The 23438-nt window shown below is 44.0% G+C and overlaps 1 protein-coding gene across 2 annotated transcripts in view; it reads left to right on the plus strand.

The window, feature by feature from the left end:
• The window catches only part of sox10 (SRY-box transcription factor 10), a 40883-nt gene extending 19617 nt beyond the window's left edge, over positions 1 to 21266 (plus strand). For both annotated transcript variants that reach the window (XM_073034008.1, XM_073034009.1), the window contains exon 4: positions 20988 to 21266. The gene's annotated coding sequence lies outside the window, so the exon portion shown is untranslated. The remainder of the gene's footprint in view (positions 1 to 20987) is intronic.
• The last annotated feature ends 2172 nt before the right edge of the window (positions 21267 to 23438 follow it).

The following is a 23438-nucleotide window of genomic DNA, read 5'->3' on the forward strand; positions in this document are numbered from 1 at the left end:
GCTATGGGGACTGTTGTTTGCTTCTATAGCCCAATGGTTGGAATTCTTACCAGATGTAGTAAGGGTGTAACATTAAAGGAACACTGTTGCTTGTTTTGTTGAATATATTTAACAATCCTAATTTTAATGGCAGGATTCTCATTGCCCCCAATCCCTGTTCTTTGGCAGCCATTTTGAACCTGTAGCAGAAGTAGATATTGTGTTTTGCTGAAGGTCTACTAAGGGATTATTTTGTGAACTACCCCTCACTGGGGTAGTTCTCTGTGAAGTTAGGGTTTATCATTGATAACCATCAACCAGACCAGAGCCTTTCCTAATCCCAGTTTTTGCTCTGGCATTGAGTTGGGGGAATTCCCTCAGGCTGATATCCAGTAGATCCTCAAACTACAGGAGAAGCCTATTCAGTGTGCAAAGCCCTTTAAAAGAAGCCTTCAATTAGTCCCACACGTTGGAGTGTGAACATTCAAGTGTCTCCTTTTGCAAGTATCAATTCACTTTTGGAAGGCCTGATTGAAACTGATTTTTCAGACAGCTTCAGGTTACAACTGGTTAGCACAATTCTTTACAGTACAGGCAACCCAGGTTTGTTTCCCGTCGCTGCCTGTAAGGAGTTTGTACGTTCTCCCCGTAACCACATGGGTTTCCTCCCACAGTCCAAAGACCTACCAGTTGGTAGGTTAATTGGTCATTGTAAGTTGTTCTATGATTAGGCTAGGGTTAAATGGCTCAAAGGGCCTATTTTGCACTGTATCTCAATGAATAATAAATAAATAAACTTGTTGAATTGGAAGTAGGGAGAGGAAATTACCTTCAGTGATTCTACCAGTCAACTTGAACTTGTGTCCTCTCGTTCATGATATTCCTGCCTGTGGAAGAAACTCAATTCTGAGTGCCTCTTTCAAATCTCCTCTTAACCTTCTCTGCTTTGAGGTGAACAACTTTATTTTTCCCCTGGATTCTCTCATAATCAAAGGCATGGAGTCATAGCACAGTACAGGAACAGGCCCTTTGCCCAATCTAATCCATCCTGAACTATTATTGTCCCTAGTCCCATCAACTTGCACCCAGAACATAACCTTCTTTACCCCTCCTATCCATGTACTTACCCAAATGTTTCTTAAATGTTGAGATCGAACCCACATCCACCACTTCTGCTGGCAGCTTGTTCCACACTCTCACCACCCGATGGTGAAGAAGAGCACCCTGTCAGGCTCCCCTTAAGACATTTCACCTTTCATCCTTAACCCATGGTCTAGTTCTGGTCTCACCTGACCTCAGTGGAAACCACCTGCTTGCATTTACCCTGTCGATACTCATCATAATTTTGCATACCTCTATCAGATCTCTCCAGACTCTCCTAGGGAATGAAATCCTAACCTATTCAACCTTTTCCCTAAAAGTTCTGGCAACACCCTTGTAAGTTTTCTCTGCACTCTTTCAATCTCACTGATATCTTTCCTGTAGGTAGGTGACTGGAACTGCAGACAATACTCCAAAGTAGACCTTACCACGGCTTGTTCAACTTCAACATAACATCCTAACTCCTGTACTCTATGCTTTGATTTATGAAATCTGAAATTATGCAGAGGAGTTCTGTAATGGGTCTGGATCCCCTCACCTACAGAACTGTATTTCACACTGCAGCCCTGCTACTACTGAACATAGAACACCAAAGCACAGAAGAGGCCCTTTGGCCCAAGCTTGCGCTAAGACTTTAACCTACTCTAAGATCAACCTAACAACTGTTTTCAGCCTCACTTGTGTGAAAAGAATGCCGCTTGGATGAGCTACCAAACAAGGTCTGGCATGTTCAGGAAAAAAAAAGAAGCGGACAGGGGAAATGTCAGAATAGCTGTATATATTTCTTTATTCAAACCCGGGGGGGGGGGATCTTGATGCAGGCAAGCCAAAATCTCTCAGCGATACCTTTTTTTAAACAGTTAGGCCTTGAGATCTTGTTTTGGTGTCTGCGTGTGTGAGTTGATTCTTTTCAGATCTGAATTTGATTTTGAAAAGCTTGATTTTTTTTTCCTCAAAAAGAGATTGGTTTTTGCCTTGCTCTTATCTGTCCCCTTTACTTTGATTTGCTTTTCCAAAAGGTACCTACTGAAAGGGGGCTTCCTCCTGCAAATTACAGGGCGGCATGGGATCCTGGCTGTGAGAGGGTGGGGGATCTGCAAGTGGATCCTCAATAGTGGGTGGGGGGGGAGAAGAGGAGGTCCATTTTGTCACAGGATTTCTAACATTATTTATTACTGTTTCCACACCAATGGCGTCAGGCTCAGGGGAGTTGGTGAAAGCTCCCCGTCAGAAGGTCCTTTCTGGTGGCTTGGCTGGAGGGATGATTTGTTAATATTTGTGGGTGGGCCAAACGGTTTGGGAAATCCTTAAGCCCCTCCGCCCACACAGTGCCCTCCACGGGAAGAGGTGACATGCAGTCTTCCCCTCAGAGGTCTGTTCTTCGGTATTCCTGGAATAACTGGAATTAAGACGCCATCCTTCCGTTCTCTGCGATGGTGCACGATCTGGGTGGGATGGTGAAGAGATGGTGGGCCTGAGAGCTGAGAAAGTCCCAATCAATTTGGCTGAAGGAGAGGCAAGTCTTCTCCAAGTCCCTGGCATGTCCCAGGACACAACTCCCTGGAGAACAACGGCCAGTCCAAATTCATCCTCACTTCATGGTAACGATGTAAACTGGACTTATTTATACCCTGTTGGGCAGGTTTGAAATTGTATTATAGAATATTTACAATGTGTGAGTACCATAGCTTGTTTTTGTTATTACTAGGTTTATTACGTTGTAACTGCTTTCAAAAAATAAATGTGTAAAGATTGACAAGCCATTGGTTGTGCCTCTTGGACAAAACTTACTACCCATTACGCCACTAGCGTTTCAGGAATAAGTGATGGTCCTCCATCTCTGTCTGTATAGGAGGATTCCTCATTGCTGTTTCCATAACAGTCTTGTTTCACCAGTCAGGGCTGTTAGGTCATTGAGGGACGCAAGCCTCCAAACCCTCCGATGAGGTTGTGGTCCTCTTGGTGGTTGGGCAAGACACTACAGTGCTAATTGTCTGCCCTCTCTTCATCTCTGACCTTCATAGAAGCATCATTTGACACCAATTTTTGCAGGATAATTAGGAGCGGGATTGGAATTCAGTTTTGAACCTGCTCTACGATAAGATCATGAGTTGTTTCAAACTTGCCTTCACTTTCGTCCTTCACATCCACTGGTTACCTTATTTATCAGTAACGTTATCCAATGAAGGAAGAAGAGGGTTACAGTGATAGCTTTGAGCAAAGAAAGTCCATGGAAGATCAAGTAGACCATAAACGTCAGAGTGGTCTACTGGGCAAAATTATTTGTGGCTTATACAGTCTTAGAACGTAGAAACAGCCCACCATGTCCATCATACCAAATATACCGATCTATATGGAACTGGAAAAAGCGTTTTGGCTCATGATGCCTGAGCTGAACATGATTCCAAATCAACCTAATCTTTGACCTGTACGTGAGGCATTTCCCTCCATATTCACGTGCCTCTTAAGCATCACTGTTATATCTGTTCTGCTATCGCCCCGGCAATGGGTTCCAGGCACCTACCACTTGACGTGTAAAAACAAAAATTTGTCTTACACATTCCCTTTAAACTTCAGCCCCTCACCCTAAAGCTATGCGCTCTAGTATTCAATATTTCTGCACGTGTCCCGTTTTCCCACATATCCTGTGTCTCAGGCCCAAATTCTTGCCTGATCTTCTGATTACCTTGGTGTTGGAATATCTTTAAATCCTGGTTTTGAATGTGCCATTCACTGAACATCCAAATGCCTCTGGGTAGATAATTCCAAGGGCTTACAGTTCTTTAGAGGAAAGGGTTTTCTCCTCCCCTCTACCCTTAGATGAGACCATGGCACTAGTTTTAGGTCTTCCAGCCTGAGGTGGCAATCCCTTTCAGAATCTGGTACATTTCATTTTGCATCCCTTCTTGTTCTTTCCATCTCCAATGAGTACTGGGCAGCCTTGCTCAATTTTTTCCTGAGAGATCATTCCTCCTCACACCCATCCTACCTCTCCAGTGTGAAAAGTGATCTCACACTGCACCACTTACACAGTCAATGTGACCTACTTCAGAAACAATGACTGAAGCTCCAAGAGACCAGGTGTGATATCCAGGTGTAATATCCTCAAACCCTGCTCAGTTGAGGCAAAGGTCTTCCTTGTGCTTCAAGCTCCTTGCAGTGAAGGCCATTGTGACACTTATTTTCCTAACTGCTTCAAAGTCTCAAACTTAAAGGAGGCCTTTCCATTCAGTTGGCCATAGCTGTTATTTTTTTTCCTCTTTCAGCACTTACACTCTGACAATACCTGCCTCTAGCCTTTAACCCAAAGTCTTGTCAATTCCCTCTCCCCGTTACATCAATTTATTCAGTTTCCTCTTGGAGCTTTCATTGTTCCAGATCACAAGGTTCAAAGTTCAGCGTTCAAGGTACATTTATTATCAAAGTATGTATGCGGTATACAACCTTGAAATGTGTCTGATGCAGGACCTTGGTGCAAAACAACAACTGGTTATTCCTTTCCATAGATGCTGCCTTGACCTGCTGAGCTCCTACAATACTTTGTCCGTTTTAATAGGCAGAATGTCCTTCTGTACAACCTTCTACAGCCCTTTGCCTCTTGCATCTATCACCTCCAGCTTCTCACTTCATCCTCCCTCCACCCACCTTCCCTCTCACCTCGTCTCTTCTATCACCTGCCAGCTTGTGCTCCTTCCCCTCCCACCCCACCTGTTTATTCTGACTTCTGCCCCCTTCCTTTTCCAACCCAATGAAGTGTCTCAACCCAAAACATTGACTGTCTATTGCTCTCCGTTGTTGCTGTCTGACCTGCTGAGTTCCTCCAGCGTTTTGTGCGTGTTGCTCAAAATAACATTGTATGCTTGAAAATATACAGTAGGTTCCAGTTAATTGGGCCATCAATTAATCAGGGTAGCCAATTATGTGGGACAACCCTTAAAAGAACAAAATCTAATTTTAAAAATTGCCAGGATTCCCTTCATTTATCTGGGACACTGATGCTTAATTGGGGCAGGAGAACATTAACAAAGTTTCTAACTAGTATAAGTCGTGCGCACTTTTGTGACCATTAGACATTACATCATACCTAGAGCAAACAACTTTTAAATAGCATCAATTGCATGTGTTTGTATTCAAAACACAGTGATTTTTTTTTTCATTGATAGTCGGCGAGAAATAACAGTAAGACAATTCCAAATTGTTTTGCGCACTGCAGTTTCAAGCCTTCAAACTTGGAGATGCCAGAAACAGCTGGGAGTGAAAATGAAATGATTTCACTACTTCAACAAGTTAGGGGCTATGAAGAATTTGAAGGTATCAGCAATCATCTTGAATGTTACAATGAGAATGAAGATTTGAAGGCTACAAATCATCAATAGCATCGTACGAAAGCAGTCTATTATCTGCACTCGGTATCTGCATTGGTTTGTTCATTGCATACACTGCATGAATACCTCTGTCGATAACTATTAGAAACTAGTACACAGTTTTGTAGTACTGACTTCCATTGGTAGTGTTCTAATTTGTTCTGTATTTTATTTAAAAACATAATTTGTTACTCAGTTGGTCTTTTTTATACCTTTTTAACTATTTCCATAAAACTTCGGCAAATTGGCCAGCCACTTAATTGGGCCAAAATGTACTGGTTCAGATGTGTCCCAATTAACAGGAATCCACTCTATTATCATTTCCATCACTCTGAAACTTTGCTGTCTGGCCAACAACCCTTCCATGGCTGGAATCAATCTCTCTCCATTTACTCTTATGGAAACCCTTTGTCATTTTGAACGGCTCTGAACGACAGCCCCAGCTTCTGCAGTCACTGTAGGACTGAATACCTTGGGACTGTTTTGTAAATTTCCAAGGCCTTTTACATCCACCTGGGGAAAGAAAAACACATGGGGCCCAGAATTGTGGTGACGCTCTAGCTAAGCCCTGACCACTGATTTATAAGTGTTGCACGTAAATTCCTTCCTCTAGTACAAGGTTCCATTGGTTTCTCTTACCCTTTCCCAAAGCCTCGCGTTTATTTAGTCTGCAGCAGTCTGAAACAGGTCTAAGATGGGAGGGGAATCAATGTTGATCAAGACTATATTTTTGACTCAATGTTTATAATTAGAAGTAAATTTCTTTAAAACTTTTCACCTTCATATTTTGGAGCCAAATTGTGTTTTGAAATCATTTAAATCCCATATTATTTCTCTATGCAAAATAGGATAATCAAAAGATGGTACAATTATCTTTTTCAAATTATATTTTGTTGGCTCTTTTGGAACCTCAGGATGTTCTCAAGCACTTTAGTGCCATTGAAACAGTTTTTAAAGTAGAGTCTAACAGAAGAAGGTGGGTTACTGGAGCCTCAAATCCATTCACTTCGGGGCTTGTCAGCAACAGTTGGTAGCTCATTTAGGAGAAGGAAAATTCTGATCTCAAACCTCCGCTGCCTTGCAGCTATATCTACTCATGGGGAAGGCTTTGGGAGTAAACCTGAGGAAAATTCCAGTTCTACGTTGAGTTCAGCACTGACAACTCCTGTGACGCTGATGGCGCCAAATTGCATCGGTGTTTAGTGTTCTTTTGGATTCATCAGCTGCATGGAGAGGGAGTAGTCTGCTATGAATCCAAAGCTTACTCTAGATGTCATACATCCCTGGCTTGCTTATCACATAGAGAGCTGAGATGCAATGCCCATGGGCAACCCTACCAACGGAGGCCTCAAGATGAAGTTGTAAACTGCTTTGACTGAAACAGAGCAGATGCTTTAAAAATGAAAATGAAAACTACTGGAAATGTACAGCAGATCTTTGGAGAGAGAAACAGAGATAGCACTTCAGGTCAAATTTGTTAAGTGTTTCCACCATTTTGGGTTTTCTTTTAGTTCAGATTTTCTCCATCTGCAGTCTTTAAATTTTCAGGTGTTTTAGAAATACAAGGCAGACTTACTACAAAATAAAAGCTTGGATAAAATGCCAGCTTGGCAACTCAAATTTAAATTATCTTCACCAGTTTAAAAAAAAACATGCTCCTGAGGAGTTAAGTCCAGTCCAGCAAGAGAAGGGGTCCACAGGAGCAGCAGGGAAACACATATTTGCATATTCCTTTGGGAATAAGGCTGGCAGGATGCACAGCGGAAGAGTGAAGACTCCAAACAAACAAAATACGGAATATTTGAAGGCATCTGGCAAAGGTGGTGGTGGGGTGGGAGAGATGAAAAGATTTTTTTTTATCCCAGTGAGTTGCTGAAATCGTGAACTTGCTGCCTTAACAGGGGAGGTAGAAGTAGATTTAACAGGAACTTTCGAAAAGGATTGGCTAAGTATTTGGAGGGGAAATTAGAAGAGTTGCACAGAAAGAACAGAGGGATTGGAAGTGTGTGATAACACTATTGAAGTGTTGGCAGAGATACAAGGGACCAAGTGGACCGTATTCTGTGCTGTGAGACTCTCTGCTCTGCAAGTTGAGGTAAAAGTAATGGAATGCTTTCCATTACCTGGTGATAACAGGTACAAATACCTTATTACATAGATGAGAGAACTCGTGTTGTTCTATAGAAGGTTCTTCCCTTAGATGTAGGTTAATATATCCTGATACAGAGAGAGAAGCAAAGGCTGGAGGATTTTTACTTTCCCGACAGAGATGTTTTCAGGAGCAACAAACCACCTTTGTGTCCAGAAAGAACACTGTAGGTTTATTTTGACTTGTTAGAACACAGCACATCTAAAATGGATTTTTCTGCTCATGCAAGACCATAAGACCTAGGAGCAGAATTAGTCTATTCAGGTCAGCAAACCTGCTCCACCATTCCATCATGGCTGATTTATTATCCCTCTAAGCCCATTCACCACCTCCTCCTCCTAACTTTTGACACCCTTACTAATCAAGAAACTATCAACTTCTGTTTTAAATATACCCAGTGCCTTGGCTGTCTGTGGCAATGAATTCCACCGATTCACCATCCTCTGGCTCATGAAATTCCTCATCATCTCTGTTGCAAAGGTATGTCCCTCTATTCTGAGGCTGTGCCTTCTGGTCCTAGTCTCCCTCACCATAGGAAACATCCTCTCTACATCCACTCTATCTAGGCCTTTCAATATTTGGTAAGTTTCAGTAAGATCCCCCCTCATTCTTCTAAACTCCAGTGAGTACAGGCCCAGAACCATCAAATGCTCCTCACACATTAACCCTTTCCTACCCAGAATTATTGCCGTGAACTGCCCCTGGACTCTCTCCAATGCCAGCACATGCTTTCTTAGATAAGAGTCCCAAAACCGCTCACAATACTTATACTTTCAACTTCTTAATTCAGATAAAACTGCTAGCAACATTGAGGGGTAAAGCACTACTCTTGAGTTTAAATATCTACCTGACATACTTTAATCCCAGGCCCATTATTCCACGGCATGGCAGCTTCATTTTCTGCAGGTCCCAGAGTCCAGTCTCCTTTCTCTTGAGTACTGCAAATGTTCACCCAAAATTTGACTCTATTGAAATAATTTGAAGAAATTTGGAAGCAGAATACATTCAGTTGCTTCATTTGGCAGCAACTCAATGCAAAAAAGCAGGCAGACATGGTCAAGAGGTTCAGTTGTTGTTCAGACCAAACATCAAAATGGTGAACAAATGTGATCTAAGTGATTTTGCTGGTGGAATGTTTGATGGTGCCAGATGGGGTGGTTTGAGTATCTCAGAAACTGTTGATTTCCTGGGATTTTCACATACAACAATCTCTAGGGTTCACAGCGAATGGTGCGAGAAACAAAAAACATCCAGTGAGCTGCAGTTCTGTGAGGGAAAATGCCTTGTTAATGAGAAGTCAAAGGAGAATGGCCAAAGCGGTTCAAGCTGACAGGAAGGCGACAGTAACTCAAATAACCTCACGTTACAATAGTGGTGTGCAGAAGAGCATCTCTGAATGCGTGTTGAACCTTGATGTGGATGGCCTACCGCAGTGGAAGACTACAAGCGTACACTCAGTAGCCACTTTATTAAATGTAGGAGGTACCTAATAAAGTAAAAATTGTGTAAATGAAGTAGAAACCAGAGTGTCTGGGGGAAAACCACACAGTCGCAGGAAGGACGTGCAAACTCCACACAAACAGTACGTCGAACATTGAAATGGGTGGGCTACAGCAGCAGAAGACAACAAACATACACTCAGTGGCTACTTTACCTCCTGTATCTAAGTGTATATCCCATGGACATCGCTATATCACAATTTCATCTTAAATCTCCAACTGGTACCAGATTCTTGCAAGATGAGTTGACTCCTGTTGAGGTTAGTGACTGTCACTGCAGTCCAGAGCCATGTTCAGTGAAACGGTGTTACAATTGAGTGCAAGATACCTGAGTTCTAACTAACTACCAAATAGAGGCAGCAAAATTGATGGCCTATCAGTAGGCATTGGTCCAATAGGTGATATTTGTGTTTCTTACCTGCCTGACATAATTTTACAATCCTTAAGAGGTGCCACCTGGGAAGCATTGTCAAGATTTATTCTACTGAGCCCAAACTCCTGCTGGATGTGAGATTGAATTCCCGACATTACCTGCTCTTTAAGGTTAATTGCCTCAATTTCTGTGACACTAATGCTACAGCCACTCATTCTCCTGTCTCTGCTAGATTGCATCTCCAACTCCTGTGTTTGATTGTTCATGTGTCACTCTATCTGTCACACACTCACTCCACCTCCAAGTCTTCGATACTAGATCACCCTGTGGTATAGATCAAAACCAGTCCTCTGGATCCGCAACTCTAAAAAATCCTTCTGACAAGTCAGATTCCAGGGTCCTAGAGGGGTAAGAAGAGGTTTGAGGGGGTAAATGCAGCACGAGGAGGATTGACAACTCAGATCTGACCCATCCAGCCAGGTTACTGAAACAGACATAGTCCAACATAGCCCAGGAGTGGTCTTGATTGGGCGGAGGTTGTGTGATTTCTCAACCTTTCCCTGAGCTGACACCACACAGTGAAGCTCTGTTCTGTAATGTAAATACCTGGGAGGGAGGGTGCTGGCTGGTGTTTAGACCAAGGACTTGGACGCTCTTTCCTAAACTGCCGTTGCGGTCTATAACATCACCCAGATAGAACTGTAGGCCTGTTACTCCCTTGGATGGTGTCTGTTATTTTAATGAAGTTGTAGCGTTTATTTTTCATAGGCACACACGTAGACAGCACCGGGGCCGAGAGGGAGTCCGCAAAGGGGTGGAGGGCAGCAGGGGATCGAGACTAGAAGAGGTGGGGAGCCCTCGAATCAGCCCGGCAGCAGGCAAAAACTTCCTTGGAAAAATATATTTTATGGCAGGTAGCCAAGGAATTAGTGCCATGCAAGGTAGTCAGTGGAAATCTCTGTCTCAGGTTTTCAGTTAGGGCACCACACACAGACATGCCCTCTCTCACACAGCCTCACATAAATACACAATGACACACACATACACACACCTCCTCTGAGCTCTCATACATGTATTTATGCTTCCTCATATGGCCTCTCACACACTCACACCACCTTGTACACTGCCTCACAAACTCAGATGAAGGGTCTCATCCTGAAACGCTGGTTCTTCAATCCTCGCCATAGATGTGGCCTGCCCTGCTGAGCTCCTCCATCATTTTGTGTGCGTTACTCTGGATTTCCAGCATCTGCAGAACCTCTTGTATTTATCTTATACAGGCTAAAACACAAGTACTTACCTCTTCATACAGGCTCATGCTGACACCTCACACTGTCACAGTACACACACCTCATGCGATCAAATGTATTTACACATTCACACTTTCTCTCGAGTCACACACAAACACATCTGTGCACACATAAATATGGAATCTCACATACACACTCACACCTCCTCGTACAGATATATATATCCTTAGGTCCCATGCCACCAGGTTCAGGAACAGTTATTACCCTTTAACCATCAGGCTCCTGAACCAGTGTAGATAACTTCACTCACCTCAATGTTGAACTGACTCCATACCATATGGACTCAGTTTCAAGAACTCTACAATGGTTCTATTTAACATCAGAGAATGTATACAGTATACAACCTGAAATTCTTAGTCTCGGCAGACATCCACAAAACAGAAGAAAACCCCCAAAGAATGAATGACAGGAAAAAAAGTTAGAAGCCCCCCTTGCCCCCTCCCACACACAAGCAGCAGCAAAAACATCAACCCTCCACCCATTCCCCCACCTACCTCAGCACCCTCCATCATCCACCATGCAAGGAATAGCAAAGCCCCCCAAGACCATGATCCAGAGGCCATCAAAAAAAACCTGTCCACCCAACAGTTCGACATGCCAGTCTCTATCTCTCTCTCTCTCACACTCTCACTCACTCTTAGTCATCCTTACTCACTCTCACCCTCACCTAACAAGGGAGAGGAATCACTCTGCCACAGCGAGAGGGAGACAGCTCATGTTCTCGGTATTATTTCTTACTTTTTTCATTTATTATTGGCACAATTCATCCTCTTTAGCACATTGCATGTTTACCAGTCTTTGCTATATTTAGTATTTTTTCATGAACTCTATTACATTTCTTTATTTTCCCGGAAGAAAATGAATGTCAAGGTAGTATATGGTGAAATAAACAAACTATGATAATAAATTTACTTTGAAGAAACCTCCTTAAGATTACACACACACACACACACACACACACACACACACACACACACACACACACACACACACACACACACACACACACACACACACACACACACACACACACACACACACACACACACACACACACACACACACACACACACACACACACACACACACCCTTCATTTATATAAATACCAAGGCCATATTCTTCTATTCCTATAATATTTTTATTTTAGTTTATGAACAATATGAACTCTTGTTTATCCTGATTCCTGGGATGTGGTTGTATTCACACTCTCTCAGTCTCTGAGAAGAGAGCGAAATAGACTTGTATTTCTTTATAACCTCAGGTTCTCCCAAAACACTTCAGAAGAGCTTTTGAAATATAATCACTCTATTACAAAATGATCTGACTTAGTGATGTCGTCTAAAGGATAAATATTGGCCTCAGGTCCTCAGGGAGAATTATTCTCTGAAATTATAGTTCCTTGGATATTTTTTAACATATGACTGAAAGAGCAGGTGAAGTCTCAGCTTAACACTTCATCCAACAGGGTATTTCAGATGGTGCAGGATTTTTACTAACACTGCCAACCAGGAGTACAAGACTCCACAGTAGAACTGAACTCAGAGCCTCATAGAGTCATTCCTGACCATTTTCCAGACCCTTCCTCTGGTCACCCCACTATAGGGAGGCTTTGGAGTGGGTGCAGAAGAGGTTTACCAGGATGCTGCCGGGTTTAGAGGGCCTGCGATACCCCAAGAGGCTAGGTAAACTTGCGTTGTTTTCTCTAGAGCACCAGAGGCTGATAGAGGTTTACAAGATTATGAGAGGTATAGCTAGAGTGGACAGAGAGTATCTGTTTCCCAGGGTTGAAATGTGTAGTACCACAGGGCAGAGTGGGGGTAGGTTCCAGGGGGATGTGAGGGGTAAGCTTTTTACTCAGAGAGTCATGGATGTCTGGAATGCTCTTCCAGGTATGCTAGTAGAGGCAAATACATTAGAGGCTTTTAAGAGATGTTTGGATAGGCATGTGAATGTGAGGAGGATGGAGGGATATGGACATTGTGTAGGTAGGAGGGATTAGTGTTCCGGTGTTTTTTGATTTGCTTTTGATAAATTCCCCCAAAGCTGAAATAAATGACCAAAGCTTGATCTTTGACTTAACCCTTCCACTTTCCTGTCCTGAGGTTCTTCAACCCCCATTTTAAAAAAGAAGTCAAAACTGGAAGCAGCCATTCTCTAGGATGCCTACATTAAATGAAGATCAAGGACTTGTTCTCATTTCCCCTGAATATGTTTGCATTGACATGGTGCTACTGGGAAGAAAGTAGCTCCCATGCAATGTTCCCTCTAACTTGTAATGACCAGAGTGCGCAAAAATCTTGTGCCGTGCAAGCTTTTACCCAGTGGCAACATGTTCGCACTGAATTTTATATATGGAGGTATTCATTTTAACAGCTAGCAAAACACTGTCAATAAGAACCTGGATCTTGTCAGGGTTTGATTGTTGTTGCTCTCGTTCATCTGCACTCATAAGAATGTAAGTAGTAAGCCTGTAGCAGGTAATGAAGGATTTTCTCACCAGAGCTTCTGCACACCATCCACTTGTGATGCGCTTGCTAAATCAGACTTCAAAAAGTCAAGTTTCCAAATATCACTCCACTTCTTCCACTTGCAAATTCTCCGGCAACTTTTGCATCGCCACAATACACGATGTAAGGTAACACCATCTTCTGCATTGTACATAAATATTTGTCGTAGCTGCACATCCCTGACCTCATGAGCTTTCGGTGTAGCAGCTTCTCCGGTTTCATTAAGCCATTCCGCTTGAAATGAACTCACAGTTCTTTTACGCTTCACCCCCTTTGCCTCTTTGGAATTTGACAGAGTGAATCAATAATTTCTTCAATAAAAACAGTATAAATAAGCCGGTTCTAAAATCTGCAGACAAATCACCACCAACTCCACATTGTCAACAGTGTCTGTGTCAGAAACTGAAAAGAAAATGTGATTGTGTACAATTGTGAAATATACTTAATGTGCCACGAAGTAGAAGGTGACAAACCTTTCGTGCACAGTTTAAATTCCTTTGTGCGCTAGTAGCAAAAGGTTTGTGTACGCGCACACGTGCACAGCTTAGAGCGAATATTGTTCCCATGCTTCTCTTGGCCCTGTCCTTCAGAAGTCATGAGTTTAAGAGACTTCTGTAAGTTATCCTTGAAAAGCTAATAGAGCATCGTATGTGCTCACTTCATTGGGCCGTAGAATTGTTTCAGCCATTCAACTAACTAAATCTATGCCAGCTCCTAGAAGAACAATCACATCAATCTAATGCTCTTTCCTCATTGCCCTGCTAAATATTCACTTTACTGCCTGTCCTATCCCTTCTCAAAAGTGCTAATTATGCTTCTGTGATTTCTAGAAGGTGATCATGTATAAAAAGACATCCCCCCCCCCCCTCCACATTTACAAGAGAAAATCTGCAGATGCTGGAAATCCAAAGCAACACACACAAAATGCTGGAGGAATTCAGCAGGCCAGGCAGCATCTGTGAAAAAGAGTACAGTCGATTTTTCGGGCCGAGACCCTTCGGCAGGTTTTTTTCTTCTCCAGTCATACCGAAGGTTCTCGGCCCAAAATGTTGACTGTGCTTTTGTCCATAGATGCTACTTGGCCTGCTGAGTTCATCCAGCATTTTGTGTGTCTCCCACTGTATTCTAGTTTTTTCCCTCTTCATTAAAAATCAGTTTTTATTTTTATTTATTGAGATACAGTGCGGCCCTCCTGGCCCTTGGAACTGTGCCACCCAGCAACCCCCAGATTTAATCCAAGCCTGATCCTGGGACAATTCACAGTGACCAATTAACCTACCAACTGGTACGTCTTTGGACTGTGGGAGGAAACCGGAGCACCCGGAGGAAACCCATGCGGTCATGGGTAGAACGTACAAACTCCTTACAGACAACAGTGAGATCTGCTTGTTCTTGAGTCATTCACTAATAAGGCAAGTTTCTCTCCATTCAAAGGTAACACGAGTGAATCTGCAGATGCTGGAAATAAATAAAAACACAAAATGCTGGCAGAACTCAGCAGGCCAGACAGCATCTATGGGAGGAGGTAGTGACGACGTTTCGGGCTGAAACCTTTCATCAGAAGTGAAGTAACATGGGATGTTGAGGGGGGATAAGAAGTGGGGGGAGGGATGAAGTAGAGAGCTGGGAAGTGATAGGCTGAAGGGAAATGGGCTAGGGAGAAGGTGGAGAATTATGGGAAATAAAAGAGAAAGAAAAGTAGGGCTGGGGGAGAGTATAGTGAGGGGGGAAAAGAGAGAGAAAGAGAACCAGACTAAAATTATAGATAGGGATGGGGTAAGGGGGGGCAGGGATATCAACGGTAGCCTCCTACCTGCTAGCATGAACATTCAACTCACAGACCTCCGTTGATACCGGAATATCAGCCTGAAACGTCGTCACTACCTCCTCCCATAGATGCTGTCTGGCCTGCTGAGTTCTGCCAGCATTTTGTGTTTTTATTTCCCTCCATTCACTCTTGTCTAAACCAGCCATGATATCGTACAGTCCCATCAAGTTACCAATTTTTTGTTGAAAAGAGAGCAACTGCTTCTCCAGTGTAACCTTGTAGCCTGAATCCTCAATTCCGAGAATTATGCTTGTAGATTTATTTGCTAGTCACTTTACATCATTAAAGGGTGGAGTTCAGCATGCATACAGTATACCAGTTGCCATCACTGTAGCCTCCCTGCTATTACTCCATGAATCCCAGGATCCCATATATTTAAGTCAGAGGACAGCACTAAGATGGTGTTGGAGAATGAGTCACACTTAGAAGCCAAGCAGGTACAACAGAATTCTTTCTTGCAAACAATATTAGTGAACTAAATGGGCTTCTAGGACAATCCTTCCACATCTCTATATTTCCACATTCTTTACCTTAAATTAAAACTCTCTAGCTGTCCTCCATCAGATTTGAACCCTCGTTCCTTGGATTATTAGCCTGAGAACATGACCACACCACTCCCAGACCATGGTATCTTGGAAAACAAAGATTGGGTGGGGTGTAGAGTGAAACACAAGTTCATTAAGCTAACCATTTCTATTTCGAGTTACAAAATTAAAATCCCAGAGACCACCTCGGTGAAGATCTTGACAGACTGCTGTTTGAATTGCTGCTGTCCCCACTGTACATTTCCTCTCAGGAGTGAAGCCTCTCAGTGGTGGGGGGGGGGGGGGGGGAAGGCCGGTGTGTAGGTTGGAGCGAGAGGTTGAACTGCTCGACTCTCAGCTAAACGTGAGTCTGCAATTTGCAGACTTGCTCTTGAGACCATGGGGAACAAAGAGGCCATTTAGCGAGCGGCAGTGTGGTTAGGACTGACTGCGAGCTTAAGCCCTGCACCTATACAATGGGTTCCCTTATAGCAAGCAGCAAATCCCACACCACTAATACGATTACAGGATTTCAAAATAACCAGGTTAGATACAGTGTCGCCTGGGCACACAGATTAACCCTTTCGTTCAAAAGCACCACCCCCCCCAACCAGAATCGCTCCCTGACCCTGTTCCTGTTTCTTATGTTCTGATGACCCGAGGGCTCTGCATGGTCCTTGGTATCTCCTCTCCATTTCCAGTGGTGCTGACTCCCACCGGTGTGGTTCCCTGGATGGCCAGAGAGCACCAGCGGAGTATCCAATTGTGGAAGAACTTATGGAGGCTCACTTGACAGGTCATCAGATAATAATCAGATTGAAGCCTCCCCCCCTACCCCTGGCATGTTGAGATCAATTAGAATAGGCCTGCTGCCAGAATGAAGATTAATTCTGTATAACAGGACTGTGCCCACATATAAAGCAGTAAGGCCACTCTGGGGAACGTGAAGTCATCACTCTCACTCAGATGTAAGGCTTTGAATAAATATAAGACCATCATAGAACAGTACACCACAGGAACAGGCCCTTGGGCCCAAGATATTGTGCCAAGCCAGCTAAAGAGCAAATCAGAAACACTTAAACATCAATCCCTCCTACCTACCCCATGTCCATATTCCTCCATCCTCCTTACATCCACGTGCCTATCTAAAATCTCTTAAAGGCCGCTAATGTATTGGCCTCTACCACCATACCAGGCAACGCATTCCAGACATCCACCACTCTGAGTAAAAATCATCCCCTTCGAACCTACCCCCTCTCACCTTCAATACATGCCCCCTGGTATTAGATATTTCTACCCTGTGAAAAAGATGATCCCTGCCTACTCTATCTATGCCTCTCGTATTCTTATAAGCCTCTGTCAGATCTCCCCTCAGCCTGCAGCGCTCCAGAGAAAACAACCCAAGTTTATCCAGCCTCTCACGATAGCACACACCCTCTGAATCGGGCAGCATCATTAGTGAATCAAATTGTGTGGGACTAAAACTAGAGGTCATGGGTTAAGGGTGAAAGGTCAAATAGTTAAGGGGAACATGAGAGGGAACTTCTTCACTCAGAGAGCAGTGAGAGTTTGGAATGAGCTGCCAGCAAAAGTTGTGGATCCTTGTTCGATTTCAATATTTAAGAGAAGTCCAGAAAAATAGATGGATGGGTGGGGCATGAAGGGCAAAGGTCCAAATGAGACCAGACAGACAGGTCAAAGGCTGTGTTTCTGGCTGTAGTGCTCTATGACTCTACGATTAAGGAGTAACTCGTCTATGGAGAGTGAGGAGTGGGGTGGGACGCTATCTGGGGTAAATAGCAGAGAGATGAGTTTAAGGGAAAACATACACAAGGGAGAAATGGATAAAAAGATGTATTGAATGGGGAGATTGGAGATCCATGGAACAATCAACTGACCCAGGCTGAAAGGTCTGAAAATCTGCTGTAGTTATTAATATTTTTGCATGCACCATGGCTGTTAGGGCAGCATTGAAGGTCCTCCATCTCTATCTGTATAGAAGGATACTTCATTGCTGTTTCCGCAACAATTTTTTTTTTACCAGTCGGGGTTGTTGGCCCTGAGCTGAATCCCTGAGCCTGGAGGACCGGTGGTCCACTCTTAGTCTGGCCTCTACGTTGACCTGTTTGGCATGGGTGACCCTACCAAGAGCCAAAGCATAAAGCCCTGATTCCAGCCAACTTAGCTCTCTGGGTCATTGAGGCACGCAGGCTTCTAAACCCTACAAGACTGTGGTCCCCTCTCAGAGGTGCAAAAAAGTGGAGATAAGATTAAAACCTAATCAATTGGTACCTCACCCACCCCACCCTCCAGAAACCTTCATTTCCTCCACAACAGTTGCACTGTGGCTGCGGTGTGTACTATCTACAAGATGTACGGCAGTTACTCACCAAGGTACCTTCAACAGTACCTCCCAAATCTGCGATTCCCTGCACCAAGAAAGACAAAGGAGGCTAGCCCATGGGAACATCACCATGTCCGAGTACCGGTTCCATCATTATCACTGGGTCTAAACCCAAAACACCCAACACAACAGCACAATGAGAGCACCTTCACCTGAGTCAAGGAGGTGAGCCACTATCACCTGCTCTAGGGTAATCAGGGGCAACAATACTGTTTTTGCCAGCAATGTCCACAATCCATAAGTTATCCTTGGGAAAATCAAGCCTAAAATCAGATCTGGCCATCTGGGAGCGAAATCAGGAAGCAGTTAATCTCACGAAGCACATTAGGAAACTGGTGTTATGGTAACATTAACTAAAACATCAAAGGTTAAAGGGATGACATGTCATACAGTCAATAACTTCTCCAAGGATCGTCACCTTGTCGTGGTGGAGAGGCTTGTGAATTCCTGAGCTTCTGAGAGCGATGGCATCTGGACTTTAGCCATCTGGCATTTTGCTCCTTGTAGGGGCACCCACAATGGTAAGGTCAAGGGGGAAGTTCCAGACAAAGAGTGATCCAACCAAGACCTCAATGGTGGGGTTGGTGAAACATAATCACAATGCAGTGAAGATGGAGGAAGGCTGCAGAAGTGCTGGGACCCCAGTTGTGTTTCACTCCATACCACTGGGTCCTGACCCCAATCTCTCAAGGACCTTGTGGTGGCTGCCCATGCACCTGACTCCCCATATTAAAGAAAGTCATGCTCAGATGTTCTCCATTAACAGAATCCACCTAACATCCTGGTTTCATGGATCCCGGATCAGCTTCTACAGCCATTTGAAGACCCACCAATAGACAATCCCTTAGGAGAACATCTAATTCAACCAGAGTGATCGCACTACTACTACAGTCAATACCAAAAGGGTCCATGCACAGGAGAGTGGAAATTGGATAAATTACTGCCCATTTCCGTCTGCAATCCCACAAAAAATATTTATCCCGAATAGATGGTGCAACGATCATTTCCTGCTGATATCCAAGTTCAAAGTACATTTATTATCAAAGTATGTGTATTTTACACAGCCTTGAGATTTGACTCCTAACAGGCAGCCACAAAACAAAGAAACCCAATAGAAACAAATCATCGTGCAGACAATAAAAGTGAGCAAGTGGCATTTGGAACTGAAGTTTATGAAAGTGAGTCACAGACACGAAGCCAGGCATCACTGCAGCTGATTCAGAACCCCTCTCTCTCTCTCTCTCTCTCTCTCACTCCCCCCTCTACCTACCTCTCCCTCTCCCTCGCCCACTTCTCCTCCCCTCTCTTCTCTCTTTCTATCTTTCAATCTCCCCTGCCTCCCCAACCTCTCTCCTCCTCTCTCCCTCACACACACTCATCTTCTCCTCACTCTCTTTCTCCTCCCCCTCTCTCTTTCTATCTTTTGCTCTCTCTTTCTCACTTTCTCTTTCTCTCTGTTTTTCTCTTTCTCTTTTTCGCTTTTTCTCTCGCTCTTTTTCTCTCTCTTTAATGCCAGAGTGTTGTAGACGTCTGCTTGTCATGGGGATTGTGCATCTAAGTGCCGGATGCCCATCCTTTATCGGGAATGGACCTGTCAAGAAGCACGCAGGTCATATCTGAGCACAGTTCCTGGATGAAGATCAGTCCAGTACTGTTTTGGCCACTTCCCTGACTGTGTCTGGTAAGATGATTTGATCTGATAATAGTATGAAGCTGAAGGTACTGTCAAGACCACAAGAAAATGGCAATCTCCAGTCTCGAGACAAGACAGCATCACTTCTCATTGAATGAGCGTGCAGACCTGCTTATAAAGAAGCAAGTTTTAATGCCTCGTTCTTGATTTGAAAACCTCTAGAAATAAAGTGGCCTCCAGAGTGCATCTATGATACCCGGCAAAATCCTTGACTAACTCCTGCTATTCAGGTTCTGTCTCTGGACCAGACATTCAACTGAAAATTCGATGTAATGCACATAGATTATCTTCATTTCTCATCCTCTCCATTTAATACCTTACCATCTACATGAGTGTAGTTCTTCAACCAAAATCATACTATTCACATGGGCTGTTGTGTTGTAGCGGGTGGCGACCTGAAAGGGTGATGAGAGCTGATTCAACAGGGAATTTAAAAAGTAAATTTAATGTGTATTTGGAAAGGGAAAATACTTTCATGGATCTGGGGTAAAGAAGTAAGTGGTGTCATATTTGTAAAGCTACTCTCAAAGGCTAGCACATACATACCGGGCCGAATGGCCTCCTTCTGTGTGTGCCGATTGATGAGAAACTTTTTAGCTCCAAACACGGCATCGCCTCAGCAATCCATTCCTGGCTGGCTTCCTCTTCTCTTTTGTTTATCACTTCTTCTCCCCCCCCCCCCCCTCCGCCTGTCACAGGCAGCGCATTGTGCTCAGGAGGCCTTAAACCGGTTGCCTTGGCAACGCCCAATTTCCTCTCGGAGAGAGAGAGGGAGAGAGGGAGCGAGAAGTTGGCTCCAGGGCCTTCTCAGGGATATCAGCGCACAGTCACCATAAAACCAGCCATTGTTCCACCTTACACTGATACCAGAGGCAGCCTTTATCAAATGGAAATATCACTTACAGCCCACGTCCGCGAGGGAGAGTTCAGTGAGAGGGCTGCTGTCACACGGACCAAGGCTGCCTCTTCTTCAGGGCTCATATGTGCTGATTTGTGCGTATGTTTTGATTTAACTGTTTGAGGAATAAAAGGGTGAAGAACAAGAGACGTGTATTTCCAACAAGCTGTTTCTGGGGCAACACCTGAGCTGTTATCGTCCCTGCCAGTTGGAAATGGTGGAAGAGTTTGGGGTTCTTTTTCCAAAGGAGAGGTCTTTAGAAGGATTTTTTAAAAAGGTGTGTTATAATGAGTTCAAAGTTCAAAGTAATAAATTTGCTGTCACCAGATATGACCCTAAGGTTCTTTTCCTTGCAGGCATTCACAGTAGAACAAAGCAATATGAGGGAATCATTGAAAAACACGAAGACTGACAAGCCACTGATGTGCAAGAGAAGGCAAACTGAGAAAATACAAAAAAAAAATTGATAAATAAATAAACACGTACATACAGAGAACATGGGTTATACAGTCCTTGGAAGTGAGTCTACATGTTGTGTTGAGTGATCAGTTCGGTGTTGAGGTGGGTGAAGACAAGACAATACCAAAGTCAAAGTAAACTTTATTATTAAAGTACATATATGTCACCACATACAATCCTGAGATTCATTTTCTTGTGGGCATACTCATCAAATCTAGAGAATAGTCAGTAGAACGGCATCAGTTGAAGATCAACCAGAGCGCAGAAGACAACAAATTGTGCTAATGCGAATGAATAGCAATAAATAACAAGAACATGAGATAAAGTGAGATCATTAGTTGCAGGAACATTTCAGTACCATACAGTAAGTGACCGTACAATCGGTGTGGAGACGTTTCCATTGGTATGAAGAACTAGGCACAGGGCCATTGCCATAACGTCTCCATTTTCAGGGTGATGGGTAATGAAATGGAGAATGCTGCCCCCAGAGGCACTGGCAGATGTGAACAGGAGAGATGGGTTTAAGAAGAAAAAAAAGAAGGCAATAGCTAATCTCCCACTCTTGCCTGATCTGTCACTCAATAACATCTCTGATGATCTTTTTATAACAATATCCAAAAAGCCTTGATTCCCTTGTCCTGAGTTAAAGGAAGTGGTTGAACAGCCTAGGACTTTAATCCCTGGAGTGTAGGAGACTGAAAAGCAATCTTACAGAGCAAGGTGTTCCCAACTTTTTTTATGGCATGGACCCCTACTATTGAACAAGGCTCCCCTGTTATAGAGGCTTGTAAAATCACAAAAGGTAGCTAACATAGGATATTTCAGCGCAGTGTGTGTGTAGGCCTCCGTTAGTCTCTATAGACCATGGATTTGCACCTTGGAAAGTTTCCAGGGCGCAAACCTGGGCAAGGTTTTTTTTTATGGAAGACCAGCAGTTGCCCAAGCTTCAAGTCTCCCCTCTCCATGCCACCGATGTTGTCCAAGGGAAGGGCATTAGGACCCATACAGCTTGGCACTGGTGTCATCACAGGTTAAGTGCCTTGCTCGAGGACACACACGCAGCCTCAGCCAAGGCTTGAACTAGCGACCTTCAGATAACTAGACGAACGCCTTAACCACTTGGCCACGCGCCAGCACAGTACAGATTCTGGTAAATCTTCCCGCCGCGTTCTCTAAAGCTTCCAAATGCTTCCTATAATGAGGTGACCAGAACTGAACACAATATTCAAGGATCAGCTTTATTTATCCTATGTGTTTACATGCAATAGAAATTCACTGTGGTGTATTGGTCTAAAATTTATAGAGCTGCAACACTATCCCATGGCTCTTGAACTCAATCCCCTGACAAATGAAAGGTGACATATCACATGCCTTCATAACAACCCTAACAACATGCACGGTAACTTTGAGGGATCTGTGACCATGGGGCCCCAAGATCCCTCTGTTCCTCCACATGGCTAAAATCCTGCCAGGGTGAATTCACCCAGTCCTTATTCCTGGGTTGGGGAATCAAGAACAAGAAGATTCTGGTGTAAGGTGAGAGAGGAAGAGATAAAATGGGAACCTCAGGGACAACCTTATTAAATACAATGTGCAATGTGTGCGGAATGAGTGAATTAATAGCACTTTACTAATAACGATCACCGTCGGAGGCAAGGCTAGGTGAGCGGAGGTGCAGGTGAGGCATGGCAGAGGTTGGAACGAGGAAGGTCCGGGCTTAATTGGAATGGTTGGATACAAGCTGAATTGTGGCGACGGGAATCAAGCACCGGAGCAGTCCACGAGCGAGGAATGGCCAGATGCTTGGGCGACTAAAGTGCCAGGCCAGATTGAAAAGGCCATGGTGGTGGGACCGGAGGAGAGGGATGGACACTTACTCAGCTCTGCGCTGCACTGAGGCTGTGGCCTGCTGCCGTTGCAGTGATGCCTGGCTTCGCATCTGTGGCCCCGTCACGTTTACTCGACTCTGCACTGCACTGAGGCTGTGGCCTGCTTCAGCAGCAGTGATGCCTGGCTTCGCATCTGTGGCCCCGTCACGTTTACTCGACTCTGCACTGCACTGAGGCTGTGGCCTGCTGCCGTTGCAGTGATGCCTGGCTTCACATCTGTGGCCCCGTCACGTTTACTCGACTGCTTCAGCAGCAGTGATTCTTGGCGTTCCGTCTTTCATAAAACTTCAGTTCTGAATGCTATTTGCTTACTTTTATTGCTTGCATGATTTTTTCCCCTCTGCACATTAGGTGTTTGACGGGTTTTTTTCAAATAGTTTCTTCTGGGGTTACTTTGTTTTGTGGCTGCCTGCAAGGAGACGAATATCAAGATTGTATAACGTATACATACTTTTTAAT

The sequence above is a fragment of the Hemitrygon akajei genome, chromosome 31, assembly GCF_048418815.1.
Source record: "Hemitrygon akajei chromosome 31, sHemAka1.3, whole genome shotgun sequence".
In the NCBI taxonomy this organism is placed as follows: domain Eukaryota; kingdom Metazoa; phylum Chordata; class Chondrichthyes; order Myliobatiformes; family Dasyatidae; genus Hemitrygon; species Hemitrygon akajei.